This window comes from Sinocyclocheilus anshuiensis, unplaced genomic scaffold (assembly GCF_001515605.1).
Source record: "Sinocyclocheilus anshuiensis isolate Anshui unplaced genomic scaffold, SAMN03320099.WGS_v1.1 scaffold493, whole genome shotgun sequence".
NCBI classification, from domain to species: domain Eukaryota; kingdom Metazoa; phylum Chordata; class Actinopteri; order Cypriniformes; family Cyprinidae; genus Sinocyclocheilus; species Sinocyclocheilus anshuiensis.
In genome coordinates this window covers 884,895-896,984 of record NW_015537963.1, presented here as the reverse complement: position 1 = coordinate 896,984, position 12,090 = coordinate 884,895, and the positions used below count along the sequence as shown (strand labels likewise).

At 35.8% G+C, this 12,090-nt stretch overlaps 1 pseudogene; it reads right to left on the bottom strand.

Moving 5' to 3' along the window:
* Positions 1–2,254: 2,254 nt before the first annotated feature.
* The window catches only part of LOC107667936 (uncharacterized), a 14,301-nt pseudogene continuing 4,465 nt past the window's right edge, over positions 2,255–12,090 (bottom strand).

The window sequence follows — 12,090 nt, the reverse complement described above, 5'->3', positions numbered from 1 at the left end:
ACGACGAGCATGCAGATGAGCTTCCCTGAGATGGTTTCTGACAGTTTGTGCAGAAATTCTTTGGTTATGCAAACCGATCGTTGCAGCAGCTGTCCGGGTGGCTGGTCTCAGACGATCTTGGAGGTGAAGATGCTGGATGTGGAGGATGTGGGCTGGTGTGGTTACACGTGGTCTGCGGTTGTGAGGCTGGTTGGATGTACTGCCAAATTCTCTGAAACGCCTTTGGAGACGGCTTATGGTAGAGAAATGAACATTCAATTCACGGGCAACAGCTCTGGTGGACATTCCTGCAGTCAGCATGCCAATTGCACGCTCCCTCAAAACTTGCGACATCTGTGGCATTGTGGCATACATATATATATATATATATATATATAACAGCAACTAGCTGAAAACAAGTAAATGCACAAAACAGGGTTTGTAATTGTAAATAAATCCTGACAGACAGTAAAGCTGCAGTCCCTATATTTTTTGTTTTCATAATTTACAAATGTATATAATAAGTGAGTACATTATGAATCCATGTTTCAATCCGTGCTTTTGGATTATCCTGAATCGCTACGGTACATTTATAATACGTTTTATATTCGGACTGTTTCAGACTGGTTCTGGTAGGAACCGCTGCGGGGTAGCCCAGTACCGTTGTGATTCGTCATAGACATAAACAGAGAGAAGTAGCTCTGGCTACAATGTTCTTCCGCAAGACGCTCGCAGTTCTGTTTAGAGCAGTGTTTCTCAACCCTGGTCCTGAGCGCACCCCAACACTGCACATTTTGTATGTCTCCCTTATCTGACACCCATTTCAAGTCCTGGAGTTTCTTTTAATGAGCTAATGAGTTGAATCAGGTGTGTTTGATTAGGGAGACACACAAAATGTGCAGTGCTGGGGGCGCCCAGGACCAGGGTTGAGAAACACTAGTTTAGAGCGTCAAGGCCTACTTTAAAATTATTTTTAAGTCTGACCAGCAGATGGAGACATACATTTATCATGATCTTTGATAGCCTACTGTAGGGACAATGAAAACTTTCTCCATCGCTGTAATGAAAGTAGAGCTATAAGAAAATACTTCAAAAATATAACAAATTCAAATCTCAACACCTTGACATGTGCACATATGTTTTAATAATGTGTTTAATAAGTGTTTTAATAAAAACATGGCATATCGTGTGATTCAGTTTGCCCAACAGACTGCGGACATTCAGTACGTACTGAAACAGCTTTGTATGTGGTCTTTTTTAATAAATATTCTATGTCAATGTCACTCTATGCCACGTCAGCAGTTTGGAATTAAAAAGGCCTGTGTGTAACTAGATAATAGTTTAATCCGTAAAAGTTTAAACTGAGAGCAAGATAAAGACTCTCCTTTCTTAATCTAATAAAATCACAAACACATTGTTTGCATTGCAAAGTTTTGGCATTTCATGCACACTGAAAAACAAATTGATGTAGAAACAATTGTTGCTCACAGGCTACTAGTAAACTTTACAATTAATTAAAAAAAAAATGGCAAGTAACACATTGATTTAAGCATGCCATTTTGAAGTAGAAAGACAATTGAAGTACAAATATAATTTAGTTGCAAAACATAGGCTACTGCAATGTTTGTTTTATTTACAAATTTTACAGTGTTAGTGTCTCACTAACTCTCACTAAGCGTCTGTCTCCCCTTCGTGGTGAGTCAAGAAACATATACGTTATATTTTTACATTCAGTAGATTCACATTATAGATTTTTAATTTACTGTTAGTTACCACACACCTCAGAATGATGCATTAACCTTTTTTGAGGAGAAAATTCAAAACTAAAGCTAAATAGCAAAATATTTCACTATATGTAATAGCTCCATAAATTCAAATTGTGACAGCTAGCCAGAACAGACAGTACTTGCCCCAATATCTCATCAAGAAAAGCTCACATTACAGTAAATATTATGATTTTTAAGCGAATGGAGCCATAGAGGAAGAACAGGTTTACGTCCATTTTTCACATATTGCAGATAGGTAAAACTCCTGCCACATATCATTTGCGTGAGAACACATGAACTTTTGCCTTCCTGTAGAGTGGCATTCCTGATCTGCAGACGCTGGTTTTCATAGGAATTACTATTATTTACCTTTCAATGTTAGATCTGATTTTTGATTGTTATTATCCTTACTTCCCTGTAATTTATCTTTTAATTGCAGGGATATTTGATGCAAGAGATTTAATGAACTGGTCTCTGTTAGAATTTCTTTCCTTGTATGATGGTTAATATCACAGATGTGTCTTTTGGACTCTTCTTAAGTTCAGTTTGATACTGCTTGGCAGACCGAACTTGGTCAGCTCCTGTTGTAGCTGAAATAAAGATCAAATGTTTTTAAACTGACTATTAGTACCACAATTTTTTTTTTTTTAATAAATAAATGCTATGTCCTGTAGTAAGTGCAACTTACTTTCTCTAAAACGGACCCGATGTTTCCACTCTCTCTTAGGTCTGAAAATTATTTGAACTCCTATGATATTTTCTAAGAGAATCAATGCACACACACAGTATGGTGGTCAATTAATCACAGGAATAGTTTACCTAAAAATTAAAATTTGCTTACAGTTTACTCACCCTCAAGCCATCCAAGATGTAGACTAATTTGTTTTCAATAGACCACAGTTGGAGAAATTTGGCATTGCATCACTTGCTCACCAATGGATGCTCTGCAGTGAATGGGTGCCGTCAGAATGAGAGTCCAAACAGCTGATAAAAACATCACAATAATAATCCATAAGTAATCCACACCACTTCAGTCCATCAATTAATGTCTTGTGAAGTGAAAAGCTGCATGTTTGTAAGAAACAAATCCTTCAAGACTTTTTAACTTTAAAAACGTTGCTTCCTGGCTAAAATAAGAGTCCATAATCCATAATATCATTTCCTCCAGAGATGAAGTCCTTCCCCTGTTGTCTCTCACATCAAAATCCACCCACATATTTCTTTAGAACTGTTTTGGCTTGTAAATGCTACTTGATGTGTGCAGAATTTTCACCTGATTCAGACAAGATTTCTTTTTTATTATGGACTCATATTTTCGCCAAGCACAAGATGTTAACTGATGGACTGGAGTGGTGTGGATTGCTTGTGGATTATTGTGATGTTTTTATCAGCTGTTTGGACTCTCATTCTGACGGCACCCATTCACTGCAGAGCATCCATTGGTAAGCAAGTGATAAAATGCTACATTTGTCGAATGAGGAAACAAACTCATCTTGGATGGCCTGAGGGTGAAACTTTTAAAACTTGTTTGTTTGCTTGTTTCTGGGTACATTCTTATTGTAGCATTTGGCAGACACTTTTGTTCAAAGGAATTCAGGTTAATTCAAGTTATAAATTATTCTGTTCATTGTAGTGGCATGTTGAGCAACAAGAACCTTGACTTTAGGCCAAATATAACAAGTGAATAATACTACAGATTATCATTTTGGTGACAATTGTGTACCTTTTATGTTTTGATCTGGTCCACCGTCCACCCTGAAGGCCCATCTGCCTGGAACATTGACATTAGTGGAGTTCTTGAGGTTTGGAATAACATTCCCATCGTTTGACCCAGGGACCTTAAAGTAGGCTGTGGAGTTTATTGTGTCATAACCAGCCTGTACACACAAGGAAAAAACGAATTATTGAGAAAGATTATCAAGAAAAGATAGGCATATTTGTTGCACTAATATAGAAATCATGTCTTACCTGCACCATATTATGCGCCACAGCAATGTCACCATAATTCATGAGAATAAAAGACAAATCACCGCCCGAAATTAAAACCACTTGAAACGACGTTTCCTGCAAAGTTTGGGAACACTGACTGTTACACAGCTCTAAGAATATCTCATCTGTAACCTTGAGCTTGAAGGAGTTATAACAAACTAACTCACCGTGCCAGAGTGATAATAGTATGCAACTCTATCCCAAGTTGCAACCAGGACCCAATTAGCCGTGAAGCTCAGATCAGGGAAATACTGGTTTATATCCTGAGTGGCACGAGTGAGAACGCTCCCGGTTGAGTACTGCTGATACGAGATGATGCCATTCATACTGACGTCAACATCGGTCCAGAGGGGAGCGATGATGTCTTCACTTCCATTGATGGGAAAGTAGTTAACAATAAACTGTGATAAAGACTGGTTGAATGTAAGGTGTCCGTTATTGTTAACCTAAGTATGAATGAATGAATGAATGATGCATTTATATAGCGCTTTATTGTGCATTGTTGTACACCCAAAGCGCTTTTTGCAATCATGTGGGGTGGTCTCTCCTCAACCACCACCAGTGTGCAGCATCCAAGTAATGGAAGATATTAGTTGTGCATGTTACATTTTAATCATTCACCATTTGCATTAACAGAACTAAATTCTCACATATGTCCTGTTGTATGTCCGGCCGAAGAACACAAAAGGACTCCACAGGTCAATAAGAGTGGAGTTTTCATCCTCAATGGCAATATTGACAGTGTCTCTGAGCCGAATAGATAGAATATCACTGGCACTGCACGTAAAAATGAACAACTTCAAGCTCAGTTCATGTTGACTTCAAACAGTTCAGCTGGACTTTTTATATGTTCTAGTTCTAAGGGCAATCTTTACCTGTCTGTGCCTCTGTCACCCTGCCTGATGAAGAAAAAGATTACATTTAAATACAATTCCATAAGAATGTGTATTGTCTATACTATATTATGAAGGATTATTATTCAAATGGATGTTAAAACTCACTCAGTGACAGGACTGATATGAACACAAGCAGATAATGTGAAAGTGGACACACTCTCATGATAAATATTTGGATGAGGTCAGAGATACCAGAATGCCACTGCTATAATTTCATACAGAAGCACAAGAGAACAAACCCATCTTAATACTTATTTTCATTTAAAAGTTATACAAACACTTGTCAGTTGAATGCATAAAATATCAAATTAAATATGCATACATAACAGAAAATAAGTTATCAAAGCAAACCATAAAGGCAAATAGTTAAATGGTACTTACTTCAGACTGTCATATGGACTACGTTCTTGTACTTTCTCTGTCACTAATTATCATAGCATTGAAGGGAGGGACATGTTCTGTGAATGTGTCAAATGCATTCAGGTGAATGGCATCTGAACTTTTTACAATGCAACTCAATGTTCAAGCTAAACAACAATTAAAGTAAAATAACCTCCATTGACTTATGACACCTCATAACTTTTTCTTTTTCAAGAGTTCATCCCATTAAAATTGTATCTGGGTGAATTGTGCTTAGGCACTCTTGCCTAATGTATTTGCTGTAGGAGGATTTTGTTGATGTTCATGATCATCTGCAGTGAATGGGTGCCGTCAGAATGAGAGTCCAAACAGCTGATAAAAACATCACAATAATCCACAAATAATCCACACCACTCCAGTCCATCAGTTACCATATTTTGTAGTGAAAAGTTGCAAACTTTAAACAATTGCTTCTGGCCAAATTATAGCCCACAATAATGATTCCTCCAGTGAACAAGTTCATCCACCAACATATTTGTTTAGATCTGTTTTGGACTGTTTTTGCTTGTAAACAGAGCTTGATCTGTGTATATTTCTCTCCTGATTCAAACGAGTTGATTTTTTGCTAAAAAAAAAAAGCAGTATTATGAACAGAGGACACATATTTTAGCCGAAAGCAACAGTTTGAAGTTAAAAACGCTGTAACGATGGATTTGTTTTTTAAAAACGCAGATTTTTGCTTCGCAGGTTGTTAACTGATGGACTGGAGTGGTGTGGATTATTGTGATGTTTTTATCAGCTGTTTGGACTCTCATTCTGACGGCACCCATTCACTGCAGAGCATCCACTGGTGAGCAAGTGATGGAATGCTACATTTCTACAAATCTGATGAAGAAACGAACTGATCTGTATCTTGGATGGCCTGAGGGTGAGTAACGTTTAAGCAAATTTTCATTTTTGGGTGAACTATTCCTTTTTGTCATTCATCAGCTGGGAAAAAAAACATCGCTATATGATGCAAATGATGCATAATCCATCACAAATGTATGTTTACGGTTCATTCTTACGTGAGAAGAGTTTCAATAAAATTTCCCACGAGTGAATGAGAGCTGGGCTGTCAAACTCAAAGGAGAAAGTATCCTAAAAATGCAAATAAACTTGATCATAGTATCGGTGCACCATATTACACCATTTAATATGTAATATACGCTTGTTTATGACCCACTTCATCACGACTTAGCCTACTGAGTAAATTGATTATTTCAGATGTAGATTCTTCTTTTTGTAAACGTTTTTATTTGTGACGCCATGCCAAATAGTGTCTTTGAGTGTGCCTCAGACAAAAGTGGGCCAAGTAAACAATAACTGTTCATCCAGCTTTTTCCACATGTGCTGTCAATTGATTAAAAAATATTTTCAATATTTTTCAATATTATGTCAATATGCAATAATTTCACATTCAATCCTTAAATTAATGTAGAAACAACATAAAGATGTATATTTTTTAGTATTTGTGTAATGGCATCTTTTTAATGAATGAAGGTCAGTATCACTGCTGATGTCTCTAGGAAATTGTTTTTCCCCCTAATATTTACCCATTGACTATAGCTATTCAAAATTACAGTATAATTGAGAACTATCAATTTGAACATTTATTAGACCACTTCAATATACAGAAATTGAATAAAGTTATCAAACACAACATTTTAAATTAAATATACAGTTTGACTGTTCAGGACAAACAAGGGACTCATGAACAACTATCAATAAACAAACAACAAAAATAAAACAGCTGTGGATCATTCAGATATCAACACAGTATTAAGAATCAAGAATCATGTAAACTTATGAATGGGGTCATTTTTATAAATTCAACTATTATTTTCTCTTGTGGACTATATGTAAACATCTTTGCATGTTGTATGATCCCTCTTATTTTGGTGAAATAATTAACATTTTGCAGATTCTGCAAGGTGTTTTTATTAAGCCCAAGAGTAAGTCTCATAAACCCAAGAGTAAATATCTTGTTTGCAGTGCATCATTTATGAATGATAATTAAGGCATTGGCTTTTAACTATACAGAAGATCTGAATAAACGTTGAAAAAAAAAAAAGGACAAAAAGCTTCCCGTATTGTTAGTGATTGACGTCAAAGGCTGGGCATCAAATCAAACTCTACAGTATTTTGGCATCAAACCATGATTAACTTAGCAGCAGAAAGACAAATCAGACAGGTGCCAACATAAACAGGTTGTGTGACATGCAATCATCCTCAAAAACCATAAACAAAACTTTAAAATTATGATCCAAACTACATTAAATGAGAGTTTGCGCATTATATTGCCAACTGTGTAAAACCAGCTGTCCTAAAGTATGATGGTAACAGTTTAATCAGTAAACAAGTAGATTACGTGAAGGAATTTTTTGACACGGATGAGTAATGCTTCAATTAAATGGAGCTGTAGACGAAGAACAGGTTTAATTTTATTGTTCACATACAGATCAGTTTGATTAGTTAAAACCCCTGAAACTCTTCAGGTGGCGGGACAAAAAAAGGAAAAGCAATGATTATTCTAGCTAAATGAACATGGTATATAATTCATTTTTCATACATTATTTCTTCATTAGTGCTAAATCATGGTTTGACATGCAATCATCCTCAAAAACCATAAACAAAACTTTAAAATTATGATCCAAACTACATTAAATGAGAGTTTGCGCATTATATTGCCAACTGTGTAAAACCAGCTGTCCTAAAGTATGATGGTAACAGTTTAATCAGTAAACAAGTAGATTACGTGAAGGAATGTTTTGACACGGATGAGTAATGCTTCAATTAAATGGAGCTGTAGACGAAGAACAGGTTTAATTTTATTGTTCACATACAGATCAGTTTGATTAGTTAAAACCCCTGAAACTCTTCAGGTGGCGGGACAAATAAAGGAAAAGCAATGATTATTCTAGCTAAATGAACATGGTATATAATTCATTTTTCATACATTACTTCTTCATTAGTGCTAAATCATGGTTGTGTTTCAGTTATTAGATGTGTTTAAAAAAACTGACGTTGAAGAGTGAGAAAATATACACGTTCCCTTCCTGTGTAATGACATTCCTCTCTTTATCAGTTTCTACATCTTCAACGTCACTGACAATTAGAGTTTTAATTCCCATCCATGCATTACGACGGTGTCTTTTTGACTTTTCTTAACTTCAGCTCAAAGTTACTTGACACTCCATGATTGATCAGCTCTTGTTTTATCTGAAACAAAGATGGATACACAGATCAAAATGTTTTATTTCCACTGTAATCTACTGGTTTTGGTTACTGGTAAAATTTCCCAGATTAAAAAATAGAAAAGGTCACTGCGAGATAGAAAAGTCACAACTATCAGATATAAAGTCAAAGATTTTTTTTTTCCCCCTGAGACAGAAAAGGGCTTCCAAAAAAACAACTTATGTTATGAAAAGTTTGACTTACTCGATGCAAAACAACCTCGATGTTTCCACTATGTGTTAGGTCTGAAAACGACTCAAGCTTCATTTGAACTCCTATGACGATTTCTAAAAGAACACACACACACATCATAAAACATGATATAAACAAACTGTTAACAGCAACACATCATTTTGATTCCTACCTGATCCGTTGTTCACAAGAAAGGCCCAACGACCCAGAACGCCTACGTTAGTCAAGGTGTTGAGGATTGGGATGGAGTAGCCATCATTTGGATTATGGTGAATTTGATAGTAGTCCGTGGAGCCTATTGTGTCGTATCCAGCCTATTAAAACCAATCGAAGGTTATGTATACATACAGAGCTAGTAAATCATTATTTCAATACTGTGATGTTTGTTTTACCTGAGCTGCATATTGCTCCCCAGCACAGTCACCATAATGCATCAAAATGAATGAAAAACCACCACCTGAAATTAAAACTGCTTGAAAAGTGATTGCCTGAAAAGAAAACAAACAACATCATGATTCATAGTTCATATAGCCATCAGTCTTTTGCCTGAAAAAAGGATAGATAGATAGAAAGAAAGAAACTATTTACCGGGCCTGCGTGACTGTTAAATACATTCATATCCCATGTTAGCACATAGTCCCACGTTACAACAAAGACCCAAGAAGCAGAGAAGCCCCTTCCAGGGAAATACTGGTTTATATCCTGAGTGGCGTGAGTGAGGACACTTCCACTGGTGTACTGCTGATACGAGTATCTACCTATACCAACGTCATCAAGCTCACTCCAGAGCGGAGCAATGTAATCCTCATTTCCATATGTGGGAAAAGGGTAAGGAGGATGAGCTTCTGGTAAAGGTTGGTTGAATGTAATGAGTCCGTTATTATTAACCTGAAATAAAATAAATTGGTTTAAATACACCAGTAAAGTATGAACTGATGTGTCACAACATTTGCATTCATATTAGACTTGGAATAAAATTGAATTCTCACGTATGTACTGTTGTACTTCCGGCCAAAGTACACAAATGGAGTTGAGAAGGTAACAAATCCGTAGGTTTCAGAACCAGTTTCAATAATTTCAGTGTCTCCTTCATCTGTGCCGAATGGATAAAATATCGCCGGTGCTGATGAGAGGATGAACATAAAAAAAAAAATACAAATGAACAGTTTTTACAATCCTCATAATTATCGCGATTCCGACACAAATGCACAATTAATTCAGAAGTCGATAAATACCTGCCCATGGAGTTGTTGTTGCAGTGGCTGTTAAAGAAAACAGTGTTCACTTAAAAAACACTTCAGTAAAGAACATTAAAAACAAATTGCATAGTCATATGATGAGTCTTCATTTAGTCGCTGCATAATTACTTGTCGAGATTGTGGTGGTTGATGTGGTGGTTTCTGAAAGAATGAACACAAATACAAACACGATTAAATACCTCATGATCTCACTTCATGGGTGTAGTTTTTATATATTTCCTACTGAAATGGAAAGTTGGGGCATTTGTCTGTAATTCATTCATTACTTGACAGTGTTGTTGGTGCAGGTGCTGCTGTAATGCCTGTTAAAGAACAGATTATTAAATTATAAAACACTTCTATAAAATACATAAAATCATTGCATGGGCTATTTTCAGTCTTCAGGTGTCCCATATTTTAGAAACAAACAAATCCATTATAGCTTGGAAAAATGTCAAGATATTTTCATTAACTAGCTCTATGAGTATAAAAAATCCATGCCCATTCTTCCACTTTATTGACGCTGAAGGTTTCCATTGTAAGCAATGGGCTTTACTGGCCACATCAGTAAATAGCAGCGTTATTTCATTTGTATTTTCATATATTACTATTGCTCTTAAAGTTTTCGTTAGGTTTTTTCTATATGTTTAATGTTTTATATGTTTAATGATTTTGTGGTGAAGTAAATACTACAGAAATGCAAATGTAATTTCTACAATAAATCATTTTGTTCAGGCAAGGATAAAAAAAAATGTTTTATATTAGTACTCAATTTAAGCTTGTAGAATTCAAAGTTTAAACTTACAAGTATATTTTACTTGGAACTGTTGGTTATGATTACAATGACTTTAAATAAATATCAAAGTCACGATCCCGTTGTTCCCATCATGCACTTGGGCATGAATAATTAATAACGTACATTTTTTTTTGCTGTTTTCGAGTTGTATTCAGGCCCGACATCAAGGGGGGGCTTGGGTGGGCTTAGCTGTCCTAAAATATTTTTAGTTCACTACAATAGCCCACTAAAAGCTGATTTTGGCATCTTTACAGTGGAACATAGTATCGAATCCCTTAAACGGGAGAAAAAGGTTATTACCTGTTGTGCTGGATTCCACTCTGGTGGTAGTTTCTGAAATATATAATGTATTATAAATGTGTTTCCTATTCCTGTCGTGTTTGTTCAATTTAGTGTTTTAAAGGTTAAAGAAAAACAAATTTAATTCAAAGAGCTTTAACTACCTGCTGTTGTTGGTGGTGGTGGTGTTGTAGTTTCTGTTGTATTAAAGAAATTAAAGAAAAAGAGCAAAAAATTACAACAAACTTTTGTAAACTACAAAAAAAAAAAAAGTTGCATGTTGATTCTTTCACAGCTTTATTACCTAATGTGGTTGCCAATGTAGTGGTTTCTGAAAGATGGAACACAAATACAAATACCATGACATACCTAGTGAACTCACTTGACAAGTGTGGTTCTCTTTTCTAGTAAAGATGCTCAAAGATGTTGTTTCATAATGGGCAATATTTTTTTTAAATCAGGTTTGGTTCTATTTCAGAAGTCTTTTTAAATTTCTATTAAAGAAAAAAAGAGCTTAAAATGACAACGAACTTCTGTAAACTACAAAATAAAAAATTAAAACAAAATGTTGCATAGCTGTGTGATGATTCTTTCATCACTCACAGCTTTATTACCTGGTGTGACTGTGCTGGTTAACAATGTGGTAGTTTTTAAAAGAATTCATTCATTCATAAAAGAATGAACACAGTTACCTCATGAAGTTCCTATTCCGATGTCGTGCTTGTTTTATTCACATCATAAGCAGCATTAAGGTTGAGAAAAATGGGTTTAAGATCTACAGTGCCGTGAAAAGGTTTTTTTTTTTTTTGCATATTTGTCACACGTGAATGATTCAGATCAAACTAATTTTAATATTACACAAAGATAACCCGAGTAAATACAAAATGCAGTTTTGAAATAATGATTTCATTTATTAAGAGAAAAAAGCTGTCCAAACCTGCCTGGCACTACGTGAAAAAGTAATTGACCCCTAAATCTAATAACTGGTTGTGCCACGCTTTGCAGCAACAACTGCAATCAAGCGCTTGCAATAACTGGCAATGAGTCTCACATCGCTGTGGAGGAATTTTGTCCCACTCTTCTTTGCAGAATCGTTTTAATTCAGCCACATTGGAGGGTTTTCGAGCATGAATGGAGTGTTTAAGGTCATGCCACAGCACCTCAATCGGATTTAAGTCTGGACTTTGACTTGGCCACTCCAAAACCTTAACTTTGTTTTTCTTGAGCCATTCAGAGGTGGACTTGTTGGTGTGTTTGGGATCATTGTCCTGCTGCATAACCCAAGTGCGCTTGAGCTTGAGATCACAAACTGACGTCCG